The following is an 18,827-nucleotide window of genomic DNA, read 5'->3' as shown; positions in this document are numbered from 1 at the left end:
AGAGCAATAGGAGACAGTTACACGGGGATAAGAGAAAAAGCCTAATTACACATCAAGCATAGCCAAAGCTAAATGAGTGTGTGAGAAGAGGAGAAACATACATGTTGTCCACGTATAAATCTAGCTGAAGTCAGAGTGTTTCTAAACATTAGAAGAGCAGGGCTCTGAAAAAAGAGAGCAGAGTATTAAACCTAGGTACTTCTAGAAAGCAACAACGTGACTTCTGTATTTCAGAGACCGGGAAATGGCTTGGTTCTTACCATGGCAGGACAGTCCCAAATGACACAGGTGAGTTCTTTTGCCTTAGGATATTCCAACCCACAATTCTAGATGTTATACCTGAAGCATTGCAGGGAAGGGAGGGAACAGAGAAGGACTACCTTTTGCTGAATCTGTTCAGATGACTTAGTTTATAAAAAGATTTTTTTTTCTAAGTCAAAATAAAACCACAAAACCAGTGACACCCTAGAAAGAGGGAACAAAAATGAAATGTGCTAGCTTTTAGCCAGCTGAGTTTCACTGTGGTGTGGAACACTAAACTGAGAGTTCATTGATGAGTTCCTTTATCAGTATACAGTATAGGGAAAGTGCAGGTCTGGACCCTTTAGGAAAGAGGCAGATTTGATCTCCATCCCAGACATGTCATAGTAGGGTCTTGGCTAGCCAGCTCTTCTGCAAGTTTGTGGGCATTTGCCTTCAGGAAAGGGTTGAGAGACACAGACACAAACCCCACACCTTGTGCCTCAAAGCTCTGGGAACAGGAACAGCAGCATAACACACTTTGGATGGTTGGTTATGCTGGATAATAATCAGAGACATAATTGTCAGCACAAGATAGACTAGGGGATTTATAGAAGGCTTGCCAAGTCACTTTACCCACCTTCTTCCCCCAAATCATCTGCAAGTTGACCACTCTTTTCATAACATTCCATCAAGACTAAATTACAAAATAGTCCTTAAAATCCCCTCCTCTTCTTGAGATTCTGCAGTAAATGCTCCACCATGGTAAACCAATGAGGAATAGTATTTCTAGTCTTTGACTGACACTTTGTAATCACACACATACAACAAACCCTCCAACAGTAATATTTAAATTTGTGTGCATTGTATCAATGATGTCGCTCATCTCACATCTTAACAGAGTAAAACCTTGCAGAACAGAGGCATTGAGCTGCTGGTGCAGCTGAACTTCTTGCTTTCCCACCTCAAACAACATCCAACCTGCTGCTTTCAACTCTGTCTACAGCACTCTCAGGCAAGAACACTTCATAGCAGTCACTGCTGTTACTTTACACGATACCTGGATCAAAATCTGTTCTTTAACACCTATGTGCATGATCTATGAGTGAAAACAATGTTAGTTTTGGCTAATGTAGCATCTTACTCAAATCAGTTTTCATTGACATTATAAGGCATCAACAGTTGGTAAGCAATTACGCTATATTGACAGCTTTTAACTGGTTTAAAAACCTTTTTAAATTTAATTTTATTTTTAGTGGAAATCCAGCTATCCTAAGTTAGTGGTTATGACTTGTTTGAGGTGTTGCAGCTGGAGCCTTTTGCTCCCAAATACATAGGTGATAATCCAAAGGCAGAACCGGTCCTTTCTGTATACCAACACTGCCCAGCTGTTGCCCCTAATATTTAGTCTGTGGCCTTTTAAAATCTTACAGAGAATCTGAATCACCGAACTTGCCCTTCCAAAGCCAATGCTATAGTTTCAATCACTGTCTTCTATTGGTGCATCAGCTAAGTCCCATACATTTCCATTAGTAAATCCACTGCTGGTTTGGTCTTTGAGCATCTGCCAAAGTTAATGCCAATATCCAAAACAAAAACAAAGCAATGCTAGGAACTAAAAAATGTTTTCCCCACATATCATCTTGAAGCACACAATATTAACTTAGAAAAAAAACAAACAACACCCTGATCAAAAAAACAGCTCTACCCGCAAACCACAAGCTTCAGAGTATCTGGAAGGGATGTTTAAAAAACATAAGCTCAAAGCACTGCAGACTGAGTATGTTTAAAGTTGAGCAAAGTAGAAAGCAATTACCACCAAAACTGCTCTTTTTGTTTTGTTTTGTTTTGTTTTTAACATAGCTTCATGTAAACATTTCATCAGTTTAGATACATCAGAGTTCTCTAATATTCACTCTTAAATTGAATTAGTAATGCACATAAATTTCCCTTATATCCATATCTATATGATATATCAACTACATCAGAAGAATAGCCAGTCCTAAAGCACTTAAAACTTCACTTAAACTTGGTTGTCTGCTAGAATGGAGAAGGTTTGTAGATCACACCACAAATGCTTTCTCAAATGCCACATGGGGAAAGGTATAACTAGAATCAAAGAATAAACATACATATAATGGAATGAGATGTACAGCAATGCCAGGCCCATTGGGATCCAAACATCAACAGGATGATAAAATAACAGTATCACAATACAGCAGATACAAGGGCACCCAATAATTTTGGTACCGATCACTATTTTGCTTATTTCAAGTCATAACAATCCTGCAATACCAGTATTTTGCTCATCACTTGCTCATCCTTTGCATGCTGCAGCCTGCCCATGCCCAAACAATTCAGAAGACACAATTTTTCATGCTCCCCTTCCCCAGCCTGCCTGACCTTATATTATACTGCCTGACCTTACATTATAAATCACAGAATCACTGAATACCAGGTTGGAAGGGACCTCAAGGATCATCTGATCCAACCTTTCCTGGCAAACACATGCTCCAGACAAGATGGCCCAACACCCTGTCCAGCTGCTTCTGAAAAATGTCCAGTGCTGGGGAATCTACCTCTTTCTCATGGAGAGTATTCCAGTGGCTGATTTTTCTCATTGTGCAATCTTCTCTTGGCCAGAAACATTGTATGTCTGTCACATGTCAGTGCCACTCAGCATTCTGTTCAGTCTGAACCCTTTAATTTCCCCTTAACATTTTTTTTTTTCAGGTGAAGAGGTGCTATTTGTGTGACTTGCCTGCTTAAAGAGCTCAAACAGGCTCTTTGTTATGAATTTCTGTTGGCACAGAAATCACAATCTCTCTAATGAGGAGCTAGAGCAAGCCTTGTTCTTTATGACAGGGGTTGAAGTATAAAAATTTAAGTGTATCTTTTAGTTTCACTTAACGATACCTTAATTTTCAGGAACTTCAGTGATACCAGACCTCATAAAAATGATAATTGATGTTAAGTTGGACCATTTGATGAGAAGTGACCATATTTTGATAATAATGGTGTAGGAGTGGCAATTTTAGTAACAACAAAGATTGAAATCTTTTCATCGACTTTGAAGCACAGTGTTACCAACCAAATGCAAGTAACAATAATTTCAAATATGTCTGAATTGCAGCTTTAAATAAAGAATACTAAAATGTTTAAAACAATAATTGACAAGCAACTTATGCAACTGACACTACAAGAGGAATTTTTATACAAACAGAATGTAATTGTAAGATGGAATTGAGTAAACAAACTCTAAGCCAATGCCTGTCTCAATCAATAAAAAAAATAATAAACACAAGAAGGTTCAGTCCCACAAAAAGTCATATGCAGAATAAACTTTAAATATTTAAATCAGTGTGACAGCAAATATTAACATCTTAAAATCTTCCATTCCTTTGATCTTACTTATTTGGGTGGTCTCTCCTAACACAAGCAAACCCACGGAGGACAGCTGTAATATTTTGCATCATGAAGACACTGCAAAACCAGCTTTCATGCTGCCTGTGCCAGTATTAATGCTGTAATGCATGAGTGATTATGAACTTACCCAACTGCTCTCTTTCGAAAGCCCTGGTTGTTTCTCTCAGGTTAAAGTACAGAGCTGTCTGATTGTGAAATACCTTTAATCATTTGGCCATCTTCAAATCTAATATTCTACCGATGCCATATTCTCATGTTAATCTTTCATTTGCAGTGATTAATCTACTAAACTGGGCAAAAGGAAAATGCTATTTTATACTTCACAAACAGTAATAGCATAAAAATAGCATAAAAACAGGTTTCTAAAATATATAAGATATCAATACTAGAAGTAAAAATATGAACTTATGTATCTAAAACTTGTTATGGAAGTACTATTTACCTTATAGAATCTGACTTTTTTCCTGGGATGCATTTTTCAGTCTCAGTTTCAATATCATCAACATGATTTAGGGGTTCATGTAAAATTGAGTTTAAATACTGGCAATGATTTGCAGTCCATAATGATGTTTTTTCTAAAATATATGAAGTCTTAATACAATTCATTACTATTTGAAACATTAAAACAACGAGATTGTTAGACATGCCATTTAAAACATATTATGAAAGCTGTAGTTCTGATAATTTACTGCTCACAAGATTGTTACTGGAATATTTCTAAACTGTAAAATGTAACTCTTAACATTCTGTTCAGCTACTGGTCCTGGAGAAATGTTTCATTAAGCATATTTATAACCTTACTCCCAAGATGCTTTTCAGAGACTAAATAATAATGAAATTAATAAAAATTAAAACCTCAACCAAAATTTACATTTGTACAGCATGAAACTCCAAGGACAACTATCATAACATGACAAAATTATTTTGATACACCATGAACTACACAGGCTGAGCAATGTTCATCAAGAATAGAAAAAGTTCGAAAATTACACATTTGAACTAGTAAGGCATGTGGTACCAATAATAGAAATTGGCAAATGAGAAATAATAAATCCCCCCCCGAAGTCAATGTGAACTTAGTGCTCAGCACCATGCTGTTCTTCTTACTATGTATTAAAGCCTTACAGCTTTAATGTGGGTCTTGCTGCATTTGAGCTTTGCTGGTGTTTTCCAAAGACCACTTAAAAATTATAAGTAATAAGATAATATTGAAAAGGTGATAAGACAAAAAGAAAAAGCCACTACATGACTGGAGAAGTTTTAAATGCATATCAGCAACAATGACAACAACAACAAGAAACTTTAAGCTCATGTTAGAATGTACACAGAGATTATTCACATGCCCTCTCACTGACACCTGCATATGTTTCTTTTTATTATCAATCTAACAGCAAGATTATGGAACTAAATCAATATAAAAGAGAATTCAAGACAAAGCCCGCAGGCTATAAGCCAATTACCAATACAGTGATCAAACCAATATAATTATTAAACTTACTGTCACTTTTGCTGCCACCTTCCTTTCTTGCAAATTCCTCAAACACACACGGAGTAAGAACCACTCTAGCAACAACATCCTGCTCCTAACAAGCTTGTTCCCCCAGGTCACATGAAGTCCCAACTCATTCATCACCACATTCCCAAGATGCAGGTGCTCCATCCTGTGACCAGCATGCACTGACTCACCTGCAGATGGACAACAAGTAGGAATCCACAGCAGGGAGGGGATTATGCACAGGTTACTAAGTCTTAGGGATCACTAGAAAAGAAAGCATCACAGTCCAGACTAACTGTTTCTTAGTCTGGTCCCACAGGATGTTCAGATATATGCCCCCTCTGGATGTAATTTCTGGCATAGGAAGGAGAAGGTGGTGGGAATCACTAGCATGGATTTCATAGATTCATAGAATGGACTGGGTTGGAAGGGACCTCAGAGATCATCAAGTCCAACCCTTGATCCACTACCATTGCAGTTACAAGACCATGGCACTGAGTGCCACATCCAGTCTCTTTTTAAATATCTCCAGGGACGGAGAATCCACTACGTCCCTGGGCAGCCCATTCCAATGCCTGACCACCCAAGGTTAAGGATTTGCCAAGGTTAAATCAAGCCTGACCAATATGATTGCCCCCTGTCATGACAGGATTTGTGGATGACAGGAGATCAGGAGTATAATCTACCAAGATTTTAGCAAGACTCAGCATCTCCTGCAGCTTCTTTGAATGGGTAGACTATTAGGTGATAAAAACCCCTATCTCCATCATTAGGCTCAAAGAGTAGCTGTTAATGGTTCACAATCTGCCCATAATCTGGTTGGATTATGTCCAACTAACAAGGGGACAGGTTAGTGCCCCTGTGCTATTTAATATTTTTAAGAGTGACCTGTCCAAGTGTACAGAATGTATCTCAGTAAGTCTGCAGACACCACCAGACACAGGGGTACACCTGATACACTGGAAGGCAGGGTTGCCTTTCAAATTATTTAGACAGGGCTGACAGAAATGCCATGAGATCACAGCCTGAAGACTGATTTACTGAAAATAACCTGGGGGTCTGGGACTAGCCCAGAGTAGATTAGCCACCAATCAGCATTCCACCTGATGAGAGAGCTAACAACATCCCAGCTGTAGCAACAGAGGCACAGCCAGTGGGCTGAGGGAAGCAATTGTTCTGCTTCATGCACCATCCAGGACTCTACTGTCTGAACTACCAGGTCTGCTTTTGTACATCCCCTGTGAAGCATCAGTCAACTGGAGCAAATTGGGTCCAAGTCCACAAGAACAGCTGGCAGATGTAGCAGATGCCCTGTGAGGGGAGGATGAAGACATTGGGGCTGATCAGCCTGAAGAGGCTTTGGAGCATCCAACAGAGGCTTTTCAGTATCTAAGAGCAGATTACTGAAAGGTGCGTGGGGGTGAGAATGATGTCAACTAAAACTAAGGCATTTATAGATATTTATAAGGGGAAATATATAGATATTTACAAGGGGAAATACATAGATATTTACAAGGGGAAAATATAAACTATGAGGATAATCAAACATTGGAACAGATGCACCCAAATACAGTAGACTATCTGTTCGTGGAGATTCTCAAGATCCAACCATAGCCCCAAGCAGCCCAGCCCAGTGTTGCACATGATTCAGCTTGGGCAGAAGAATGGACTGTAAGTCTCTTGAGGCCTATTCTAACCTCAATGAGCCCACAAATCTCTGTTGGAATTGTGTACATATATTAAGCGGAGTATGCACACTTAGGCACAAGGCATTAAAGAAGAGAAACTTCAAGCATACTCAAAACCTACTGTGCAAATGACCTATGTGTTTGCAGCAAACTGAATGCCTTCATTATTCTCCGAATTGTATGCACATAGGCAGACCAAAAAAAAAAAAAAATAAAAATCATGTATGCACATAATTTATTCAGTCATGTGAGTGACAAGGGCCCCACGGATCATTTCCTTCAAATGCCTCTACAAGGCTACTTGACTCACTGAGCCAAGAAGATGGAACAACCTTAACCACAACTCATCCAAAATTCTCTTGGTCAGACTGCAGTTATGGGGCAGGGTGAGCCTCCAAGACCAAAAGCTAATTATAAAGAAGAGCCTGCAGGTAGAGCACACACTTCATGGCTGCTACAACAGTCCCTAATGGTAGATCATAACCAGAAGTTAAGAACTCTGAATATAATGTTACTCAGCATTTAAGTCAAGGAGCATAATTTGGTTGTTGCTATATGCTGTTTGTGGTAGGTATGTTTTACCCAGTTGGACAAAATATTACCCAGAGATTAAATGTACAAACCATTTACCATACAAGGCCAGTAAGAAGTAATGGGAAGCATTTTGCAACCCTTCTCATGCTTTTTAGAGACACACAGAATTATTCCTTGTGGCTACAACTCCAGCCTTAGAACTCAATTTTTTCATACAGTGCTTTCATTAGTGAAAAAGGTTGTGGCATTCAGGAGTTAGAATTTAAAAAAAAAAAAAAGAAAACCCAATAACCACACCACCACATACAAAGTTTTTTACCACAGGAGAAGAATACAGGATTTCACAACATCAGTATTTACAAGTCAGCCAAAATTTAAGAGGAACATTATCATCATCAACAGTCTCGTATTTGGCTGAAAAGCACTTTTTCTTGAGATTGTAATACAAGTTCTTACCCATTTAAAAGGAATATTTTTCTGAAAAACAAAGTGAAATTATTACCTACCCTCCAGGTAAACAGTGCTGAGTCAGGCTTTGCTGACAAACGCTATGCAGAAGCTTATACTTACCTCTTCTCCCTGAACAAGTCAGGGCAAATTAATAGCACAGATAATAGATTACAAAAAAAGAAAACAAACAAACCCAAACAACAAAAAAAAAACCAACCCACAACAATCAAACAAGCTAGAGTGTTTCTATTTGTAGAAGCTACACACTTTGGTTAGCAAGAAATCCCTCAATATAGTAACTACCATCATTTGAGGAAGGACTCTAAAAGTTAAAGGTCCAACAAGAGCAAAAGTAAAAAGTAATTGCAACTGTTTTGTTTTCCTCTAAGACAGTTCCAACTACCTGAGCACCCAGATTAAGCAAAAAAACAGCCATGAATAAAACATCACTGGTTTGTTATCATTCTACTTGCATAAAAACAAAGGATGAGTTAACAGCAAGGATGAGTCAAGAAATGTAAAAATGTCCTGCCCACCTTTGCTATCACCAATTTTGCTGATATATGAAACACTCCAGGCAACCATTTCCACAACATTTCACCACAGTCTTTCGGTCTGCCTTCCAGGCACTGTGGGTTTGTTTTGGGGTTTTTTTTTTCCTTTGAACTAAGCAATGTAGAAATGAAAATACCTGGAATCAAATTGCTGCATATTTTTCAATGACCATTTCACTGGACTGTCAGACTAAAATGCAATGTGTGTAATGTGACAGTATTTTGAGGGATTCATGTTTTCCTTCCTTTTTAGCTCTCTATGGTGTGAGCTGTCATAACACAACAATTGAAACAAAGGGTCAAAAAGTTTCCTATTCTAGTTATTATACCATTCTTTATGTCTAAAACTTTGAGGGACACATCTATTTGCAAAATTACTACATCGTATTATTTCAGCAGTATTTTATCCCACCCCACAGATCTACTGAAAACATTGGCCAGTTATTTTCCTTCTTTGGGCTTCAGTCTTTGCTGCCATAGCTTTTGCAGTAACAGGTCACTTTTGGACTCAAAGTTGTACATCTGTCCTTCACACACAAAAAACCCCAAAGTGCAAACCCCTGCAAAGCCATCATAATTCCTTCTTAACTTCTGTACTCCAAGGGGTTTTATTTTTGCCACTCCAAGCTTTGTCTGAGCTAGATTATCTGATGATATTCCAACATTACTTTTCATCCAGAGAATTAACAAGACCTGACAAGACAGTTTAACTAAAGACTGTTTTTTTCAGAAACAGAAGAAGGATGCTGACATCAGGGAAGTAACAGGGACAGGGAAAGATATGTCAAAAACATTACAACGCATTACACAACATTATAAAGCAATATTTTGGTATTACCCAGAAGATCTTGCTCAAATGAGCTGAAAATCTAGGTTACTCAAGGAACTTGTCACAGATTCCAGGAACACTTCTGGGAGTCAGTACTAAGGAAAGTTCTAAATTATATTGTGAAATATATCAGCCAGAAGAGAATGGCTGTGAGCTAGGGCTACGCTGATGACACATTTAGGAACACACACTGATTGTAAGGCCAGGGGACAATGACAGCTATCACTGGGATCCACAGAATTGCAGCATTAAAAAAAATAAAAATAAAAATCTAGATAGTATCTTCATCAAGACACTAACCCAGCCTATACAAAGTCTGGGAAATAAATGAGATTTGGCCAGTCACAGGGGACAAGACGAAAGTGATACTGTTAGGTTGGTGAGAAAGAAAATTTTTAGAAGACAGGAAAGAACATTTCTACCATTTAAGCAATCCAACCCAAATTACCACCCTTGAAGCCACTCTATCTTCTGTACAGGAAATCCACCTGGCAATGAAAACTATACAGAAACCAAGTAAAGGGTACAGCACAATTGTCCTTAGGACTCTATAAAGTTGTTGTTACACTGGAACACTGGATGTTACTGTGACTGTTGTACCAGTGAAACACCTTTTGTTCCCAGGTGAATCTAACTCTGCATTAGCTTCTTACCACCATACCATACTTTGGCAATACTACACCTGGAAAGGGCTGATGGTAGATCCGTGGGCACAACAGAAGCAGCAGCTACACACTGTTCCCAGAAAGACCCCTGGATATGCAGAATACACACCTGAAAATCTCCAAACTATAACAGTCCAATTTATAACTGAAAAAAATTAGCAGGACAAACAGCTAAAGAGCAGGTGTATGTAAGGGCTTTCTGAATCTTTGGAAAACAAATATATTCCCATTGACAAGAGACACTGCTGTTGAACTATACAAGTTATAAATCAAACCTCTTCCATTGCAAGTAGCCATTGCTTTCGTGGTCTTGATTTATTCAAGACCACAATTAAGAAAATTGTCTGAAAAATACAGCCAAGTGCAAAGAACACATTAGTATATTTGATAACAATGTGCCTTCTCCTGGAAAGTCTCTTTGAGAGAGCCAAATATTAAAAGCAAACAATAAAACCACATACAGGGGTTGCAAATGACACAAATTTTCTCCAGAGGAGTTTTGTTATGTGTCTGTTGGGACAAATCTTTCACACCACCAAGTCTCTTTTTCCAGTCTCCAAATTCCAAAGACAACTGTAATTCCTCCAACTGCATTGTTTTACCTAAATCTTGTGAATTCTAAAAAAGAAGTATGCTAAGGACAAGCATATTTTCACTTGTGATCCAAAGACTCCAAGTCTTCAGCAGAAGTCAAAGATAACGCACCAGGTGAACACAAAATTACACTACATGCCTGAATTAATTTTAGGAATACACATTGGTGTTAATTTGCTTTTATATTCTTTTCCCTCTTACTATCTAGTAATGGGTTCCATCGGTTACTTCTTTCACCAATCTGGAAAGTCTTGAATTTAAACATTCCCAAATGTGTAAGTGTTCCCAAAAGTTTAAGATACAAACTATTAAAAACTGCAATTACATACTAAAAAATTTGCAAGCCCAAAATTTTGCAAATACAAAGAAGTAAGATTTAAAAACAACCTTTCCTTTCAATGTGAAAAATTAAACTGGTATAGCTGACACATTGATCAAGAACTTCTGAAATTAAAAAACAACAACAACAACAACAAAACAAGCCAACTATTGTACCTTCAGCCAGTGTGTATGAAAAAGAGAGAAACTCTGATTTGATCAATCTTTCAGTTTTATTGCTTTGCCTGTTTCTCCCCTTTGAAAGGCCTTACTAAAGATTCAGCGGAAAAAAAAATAAATCAATGGTGAAGTAAAGATTAAAAAAATTAACTTCTTAACTGAATTATTTCAAAATCTCTTTGGGACAGAATTAAAAAAATACTGGCTGGAAATTTCCATGTTATTTCTTGCTTTTGTCCCACTTGCCCTTTGCATGGGTTTTCCTGGGAGATGTCCAAGATGTACAGCTATTCCAAGAAACAGAGCTGAGATTTCACAGCTAGTGCAACTGATGCAAAAAGCTTCATAGGACCAGTCCTGCTCTGTATTAACCAAAGAGTTCTCTGATTATTTTTAACTGAGCATTTCAAGATGTGTAAAGATTTTTTTTTTGCTGAATATGAGAAAATGGGAACATTAAAATCCTAATACTGCTGTCAGAATCTGCTTTAAGTATCTTATAGTTATAAATTCTTTAGCCATGAAAAAACGTTCCTAATAGTTCTGAATCCTTTAAAGAAAACAGTAGGAAGTTGTATGTGAACCTCTATAGAAAAGCTAAATGCAAGATGGTCAACCTTTTCCAGAAGGCTAAGTCTCTGCGAAGATCTCAACTAAGAAGATAAGGTATAGAAAACTGAGATGAGGGTGACTGGTATCTCCTGAGATCAAGAAAATCTATTCTCTCACAAAAACCCAAAAGCCAAACTCTGAAAACAGCTGGTAAATCAAGAAAACATGAGTACAATTTGTTCTTCAGAAAATTTAAACAAATTGCTAATCAAGTAGATAACTGACATAAAAATGAATTACTACTATACCCAAAAGCCCGTGTAATACAGCTGGTATTTTAATGGTCATTAGACACTAGGAGAGAGCAATTTCTTCATGTGCAACTAATACATGAAAATAACCAGAGAAACATGTAGAGAATATCCTTAGAGATTTGAATGAGAAGCTTACATAAATACAATTTAAAACTGAGTGTGACACAGCCTTTATTTAATGCCACTGAATATGTAAGATCAGACACTCTATCTGCCTCACTGGGGGTGAGCCACCAATTAATTTTTATGCAACTCTTTCCAACCACAGTTAATTCTACAGTGCTTAGTGCAACTATGAGCATCTTATCTTAATCTTTGGGCAGGCAAAACCCCTAGAGAACGACCTTTTGATTGTGTCATTTTAATTTATAACCAAGTGAGGATGACCATACTGTGCTCCTTCAGTTCGAAGGCAGCATTCCCATCTTGTCTCGTCTGGGAGAGAACCATCTGCCTGCAGAATGATTATTACAGAGAGACCCAGAAATGAAGGCTACAATAATACAGTTCTGATGTCATTTCTACTGAAGTCAGCCACTGCCTTTGGCAACTGCATCGGACTCTCAGAGACCAACTTGTTCATTTTATATCAATTATCTAATTAGGTTCAGATTAAGCAGTTTGTGCAGAAGGCTGGGTGCCCCATAAAAAAGCATATTAAGACAATGAATATGCAAATAAAGGATTGGAGCCCAGTGTTAGATATCTGAAATTCCAGTTGTACAGGTTATTTGAGCAGCCAAGCTCTAAAGCATACATACTTTTCCTGATTCTGTTTCCATTGGTTGCTTGCAGCAGGTCAACAGAGGTGATTCTCCCCCTCTAATCTACTCCTCTCCACTGGAGTACTGTGCCCAGCTCAGGAGCTCCCAGAACAAGAAGGCCACGGAGCTATTTCAGAGTCCAGAGGAGGGCCACAAAGATGGTGAGAGGGCTGGAGCACCTCTCCTATGAGGACAGGCTGAGAGTTGGGGTTGTTCAGCCAGAAGAAAAAAAGGCTCTGGGGAGACATTATAGCAGCCTTCCAGTACCTGAGGGGGCTGGGGAGGGACTGTTTGCAAGGGCATGGAGTGATTTGCCAATGAGTAATGATTTCAAACTGAAAGAGTGTAGATATATATGTTTTTTCCTTTTTTTTTTTTCCTTTTATATATATATATATGTATATGTATATGTATGTATTAATTCAGGCTGCTTCAGAAATGACAGTGTTGTGATTTTTTTTCTTGGAGGCACCTAACAATCACGACAACCATAATGACTTTTCCCATTTCCATTGTCAACAGAGAATTTTAAAGAAAACAGTCAAATAAATGCCTGTTTTATAAAAGACTATAAGCAGTCTGTAGTTTATTCAAAACTGTATCTACAGTTCCTGTCCAATGGCTGCTTATCAGTGGCATCCTTCATTTAAGAGCCTCACCACTGGAAACAAAACACAGTTACAATGTGACATCACATCTGAGAAAAAAACTATTCAGGTAATTATCCACCACAGGACTTGGCACATCACCAGTGATCCAGAAAACTGTTCTATCCTTTAATCAATGACAGCATTTACACTTTAAACCTGTACGCAAGGTCAAGAGTCTTAAGCTGCAAACTTCCAGCCTTCTCCCCCACTAAACACTGGTGATGCTTTCAGTGCTTTAGCCAAATACTACATTTCATCCACACCATGATGTAAAAAATGTTGATGTAAAAATGATGTTTGATGTAAAAATGATGTTTTGATGTAAAAAAAAGGTTATACTCTCATCTAAAGTAAATCAATTTAGTTCCAGTAAACAAAAATTTGAAGCAAACTTCCCAGGCACTAGTATGTAAGCACTCATCTATTTTCACAGTACATTTTCTTGGCAGGTAAGGAGTTAACAGAAAACAGCATATCATTATTTAACGCTTAAAAGCTTTTGCTACTTGTGCTGCAACTAAGTATCAGATGTGTATTTCAGTTTAATCTGCCTTCTCTCAACAGTTTATAATGAAAGTGTTCCTTTAGTCATAACAATCTTGTAGCAAAGTAATTAGAGCCTAAACTGTAATGATATGTTCTATTTGATGGAATAAACAACTGAAGTGGCTATTTCAACCATATGGGTAGTTTATATGAATTACTGAATAAAAACATCACACCAAAAAACCCCAAAAACAAACAAAAAACCAAAAAACACAACAAAACAACCCACAGGAAATTTGTGCATATGGAAGTATTGAGACTCAAACATCTACCAAAATCGATGACCCTTTGAGCACATTGGAAAGAGCCAGGCATTCCCACAGGACAGGTTACTCTCTTGCCATCCTACCATTACTTCTTTAGTTCTTTAGCATGGTATAAACTCTCAATTCTGCTCTCCTCTACTTGTTATAAATCCAGTGAAGTTGACAATACATTACATTATACAGATTTTCAGTGATTATGAACTCGAATCCATTTCACTGGGATACATAAGAAGAGTATAAGACTCTGTCTTTTTTTTTTTTTTTTTTTTTTTTTTTTTACATCACAAATATCAAGGGTTTTTTTTTTAGATCATAGAATGGAATATCTATAGATGGAGCATCTCAGACTTTAATGTGTGAATATTTCTTGGAAAACAAACCATTAGCACAACTTCACACTCAGGCCTTTGCAAACCAGAAACTGCCCTTTGGCCATCTTATTAGTGACAGATAATGTCAGTAAAGTACTCCATCTGGTTACCTATTTCCTCAGATACCTTCCTATTATCTTCATAAAAGTCCATACAGTTTCAAAAACTACTGTGTAAGACCAAATTAAAAAAACAAACAGCAAACTGTGTCTGTCAGGCACAAAGGCAATACTCCTACCCAAAGGAATCCCTAAGCCTTAGCTGCCTAGATAGAGGATTCTGAGGGAGCATCACTGCAAGTTTTCCCTAGCATGGTCCTTGCTTGGCACCTACTCTTGAATGCTACCATTAGAAACTTCATTATATCCTGTTCTGGCATTTTTAATGTTCTCATAGGGACTCTTTAGAATAATTCAGAATGCATATAGGCAGAGCTGATGTAAAACACACAAAAAAAAGCATATAATCCCTGATGCTTTAGAGCTTTGACAGACTCATACCAGTTATTACTAAATGCTCTAAGACCACTTACAGGCTTTAGAGAGCTGTTTCCTGCACAGCCATCAACAGTTACCAAACCATGAACATAAACCAAGACTGCTCTCCTACTCTTATGATTCACCTTGACTGACAGGGAGCACTTCCATATTCTTTATCAAGGAATTTCAAGCTAGCTATATCAAGCCTTTATACACAATCACCCCACAATGTGTGGCTTAATTTGTTTTAATCTGTGAACTACTTCCTAGTTACATTTACTTATCTCTGCATTTTAAAAATTATTAGCAGATGTAACAGAAATAAAAACAATGCAATCTACACGCTGTCTGTCTTGATCTTGCCAGACTCAATTCTAAGCCCACCGAAAAGGGGGAAAGCTTGAGTATCCAGCAGGGAGCCTTTCTTTATATTTATTTTAAAATTAACATTACTCCAAACGTAGCATCTGTTATACTGATATACACACAAATGTGATGCTCGGAGGAAACACTATCGAGACTGACCTACTTAAAGTGACAAAAACCACACGTTTACATTCGTCCCAAGGCAAATCATGCAGTGATTTTTCTGAAAGACTCCATGAGCATAGGAAGAAACTACAAACCTGCAGCTAAACACACACACACAACCCCGGCGTTATTCTGAACACTGCCAAACCCTCCACAGACACGCCACCACCTGAATACAGGTGACAGGGACACACACCAAAGGTACGGCATCTTCAAGCCATCCAAGCCAAGCCGGTATGAGAGAGGTGTGGGGGTCCCGGAGACAGGACCCCGGTGGCCCCTGACTGGACTCTGGGCTGGAAGCATCACAGGGGCAGCCCGCAGCCCCCGGCTGGACACAGCCCCCTCGCTCCCCACCACCGCCTGCACTTCGCCGCTTGCCTCACAGAAACTCCCAGGGAATCCCTGAGAGGAGCCCCTGAGTGCTCGGGCAAAGGAGGGGAGTAGGAACGGGGGGCAGCCCCGGTGGGATGACAGTGAGAGATACACCTGCCCCACTCCTCAACTCCCCACCAGCGCTTGTCTCGCAGGTTTGCGCCGTGATGTAAAAAAAGAGAAGCTGACCGCTTCTGTTTAAAACTCGGGCACAACCACAATGTGAAACCGGAAGCCCGCGGCACCGACTTCGGGGCTGCCGGCCGGGACGCACCAGGCGGTGCCGGTGCCCCCGCCCTCCTCCGCCTTATGTAACGCACTGGCGCAGCCTCCCCCCGGGTAGGGGCTGCCGCCCCCCCTCTTTCCCCCCTTACCCGCCCGCGGCGGCGGGGAGACACCTCCATGGGGCATGGCTTCACCGGGTTGTTGTCCCCGCTGCCCTGCCCTGCCCTCCCCTTCCCGGCTCGCTGTGGCTCGCCCTGTTAGCAAGTACCTGTCCCGGAGGCGGAATCAAGGTGCGGAGGGAGCCCAGGGGCCACCACCTACCGCTGTCTGTCTGTGCCGGCGTCACCTGCTCCAGGTGTCCCGCAGCACCGCCCGCCGAACCTCCCTCCCCCCCCTCCGCCCCGAAGCCGAAGCCGCCCCGCCGAGAAGGAGGGACGCGGGGCACACACGGCGAAGAGGAAGAGAAGCAAGACGATAAGCTACCCACCTCCCCCCTCCCCCCCCCCCAGCCCTACACTCCGCCCCGAGTGAACCCCTCGCTCTACTGCCTGCTTCTCCGGGGCGCAACAACAACAAACACGGCGGAGCCCGGCGTGCGCGGTGGCCACAGCCCCGGTGGGAGTACCGGGGGGGGGGGGAAGCTCGCAAGGCCCCCGGCCTGCCTTGCTCCCCTCCCCACATGGCTTCTCTCCGCGAAACCGCCCGGAGAGAAGGGGAAAAAAAAACCAAAAAACAAAAAACCACAAAACCAAAAACCACACCGCAAAATAATAATAAAAAAGAAAGGAGTAAATCACAACGCACCCTGCGTGTCCTCCTGGGCTGCGGCGCTCCGGGGGGTGCATGCAGCGGGGACAGACGAGGTGCGACAGGGCAACAGCACCCCTCCTCTACCCCTTTTCCTTTCCCTTCCACCCGCCGGGAGAGGCAGCGGGGAGAGGCGGGGATGGCTCCAGGAGGGGCGAACCCTCCGCTCCGCGTTCAGGAGAGCGCCTGGGTCCCCACCGCGGCCGCCGCACAACCGCGCCTCCTCCGCCCGCCGCCGAGCGAGCGGCTCGCCCAGCTCCGTCTCGGCACTTCGCGGTTTCTTCCTTCGCTTTTTCCTGCCCTCAGCCCTCCCCAATCACGGTGGCTATCGACGCGGCGCTGACACCACCCCCCTCCCCGTACCTGAGCGGGATCCCCCCCCTCCCCACCGCCGCCCGCCCCTCGGCTGCCGCGCTGCCTGCAACCAGGAAGAAGCAGCGGGCGAGGGCAGACTCCGCACCCCGACAGCCGAGGGGGGCAGGACGGGGACCCCCGAAAGCGGGTTCCCCTCTCTTGCTGGGTAATAGGAAGGGAGTGGGCTTGGCACAACGAGAGCTGGATGTGACCACGGCTCCGGACAGGCAAGCGGTGGCAACCTGCCTGCCCGGTCCGGCTGCTCGCTGCTCTCCCCGGGCCTGGTAACTTGTCCCCATAACTTGGTCAGAGAGGTTTTGAATAAAGCTGTCATCTGGAGGGAGGAGAGGGGGGGAGAAAGCTACCTGCAATTTTAGACTCAGAGTTCTGCACCCGCAGTAGGCAACCAACTCTGTGCTTTGCTTGCCCTGAGTTATGCCAGGGAATAACTCCCCGTGTTCCGACACGGGGACAGCGCACGCTGTCAGCGTGGGCTTCCTGCAGCCCCGTCCCCCCGTGTCACCTTAGTGTGAGGCATAGGTAAACCTCGACCTTCGCGGGAAGAAGTTTCGCAGCATGAACCCCTGCGGGGTGGAGATGTTTGGAGTTAGAGGGAAGAGAAGCTGCTCTGTATTTGCTGTAGCTTTGGGGAGAGAGCAGCTTGGTTTTTATGAGTACTTTGGACAAACAGTATTGCTTTCAATTCTGTGCAAAAATGCAAAAGCATGAAGCAAATTTGTAGATAGTTGCTTTTGCTAGGAAGTCATTTTATTTGGAAGGTTCACTGGTGATCACTGTAGTTATCCACTGCACCTGTTAAGTGGCTCATGTCTGAACTTCAACAGATGGAGAGCTATGAAGTCAGCTGGCTACCTGCTAATTCCTCCATATGAAAAAAATTTCTTTGGCTTGCATTCATCTTTGAAGATCGAGGCAGTTTTAGAAAAATATTTTGGACCCTATTACAGGCTGTATGTTATTGCGAATATACAGTTATTTGGATACATATTTGCTTTGGTTGAATGGAACATCCTACCAGTAATTCATTACAGTGCAAAGTGAGAAGTTTGCAATGTATCTATTATAAATGTGAAGACCACCATACAGCATGAGAAAACCTTAAGATAAAACACTGGAGTTAATGCAAGATAAAACAGATCACAAAAGGAAGGAAGAATTGCAGAGGCAAAGAATAGATGGAGTATCACCAATATGAGCAATTCCAAGTCTGGAATTTTATATTAAAGATACAGACAGCACTGTTTGGAATTACTCTCTTTCCTTGCACTCCTTCACTAGCAAAAAATGTCACTTTCTTTTGGGAATTTGAGGTACACATTAAATGAGTTTGATAGTTAAGCTTTATGCATATTTTTACCTTTAAATTTTAACTTTGTTAACAAGCATGACAAAATTAAACCAATATTTATCAGCTTTAAAAGGCAACATTTCAGTCTTCAGGTGGTCATCTCAGGGTGAAAGTAGATAAAAAAACTTATCTGAACACACTATGAGGGCAGATGAAATCATGGTAAAGAGCCTGGAACCTCAATCTTGCATACTTCATATTACATTAATCTTTGAGCAAGAATAACTATCTTGCAGGTGGAGGGTCACATA

At 41.0% G+C, this 18,827-nt stretch overlaps 1 protein-coding gene across 3 annotated transcripts in view; it reads right to left on the bottom strand.

Moving 5' to 3' along the window:
* MBP (myelin basic protein) overlaps nt 1-17,040 on the bottom strand; it is a 113,098-nt gene extending 96,058 nt beyond the window's left edge. For 2 of the 3 annotated variants that reach the window (XM_030444068.1, XM_030444070.1), the window contains exon 1: nt 16,851-17,040. The gene's annotated coding sequence lies outside the window, so the exon portion shown is untranslated. Of the gene's footprint in view, nt 1-16,367; nt 16,485-16,850 lie in introns of those variants that run through there. The other variant, XM_030444069.1, reaches the window with a different exon arrangement.
* Nucleotides 17,041-18,827: the final 1,787 nt, after the last annotated feature.

The sequence above is a fragment of the Calypte anna genome, chromosome 2, assembly GCF_003957555.1.
Source record: "Calypte anna isolate BGI_N300 chromosome 2, bCalAnn1_v1.p, whole genome shotgun sequence".
NCBI lineage: Eukaryota > Metazoa > Chordata > Aves > Apodiformes > Trochilidae > Calypte > Calypte anna.
Note: the sequence above shows the minus strand (reverse complement) of the source record. Positions and strands in the feature narration are given on the sequence as shown.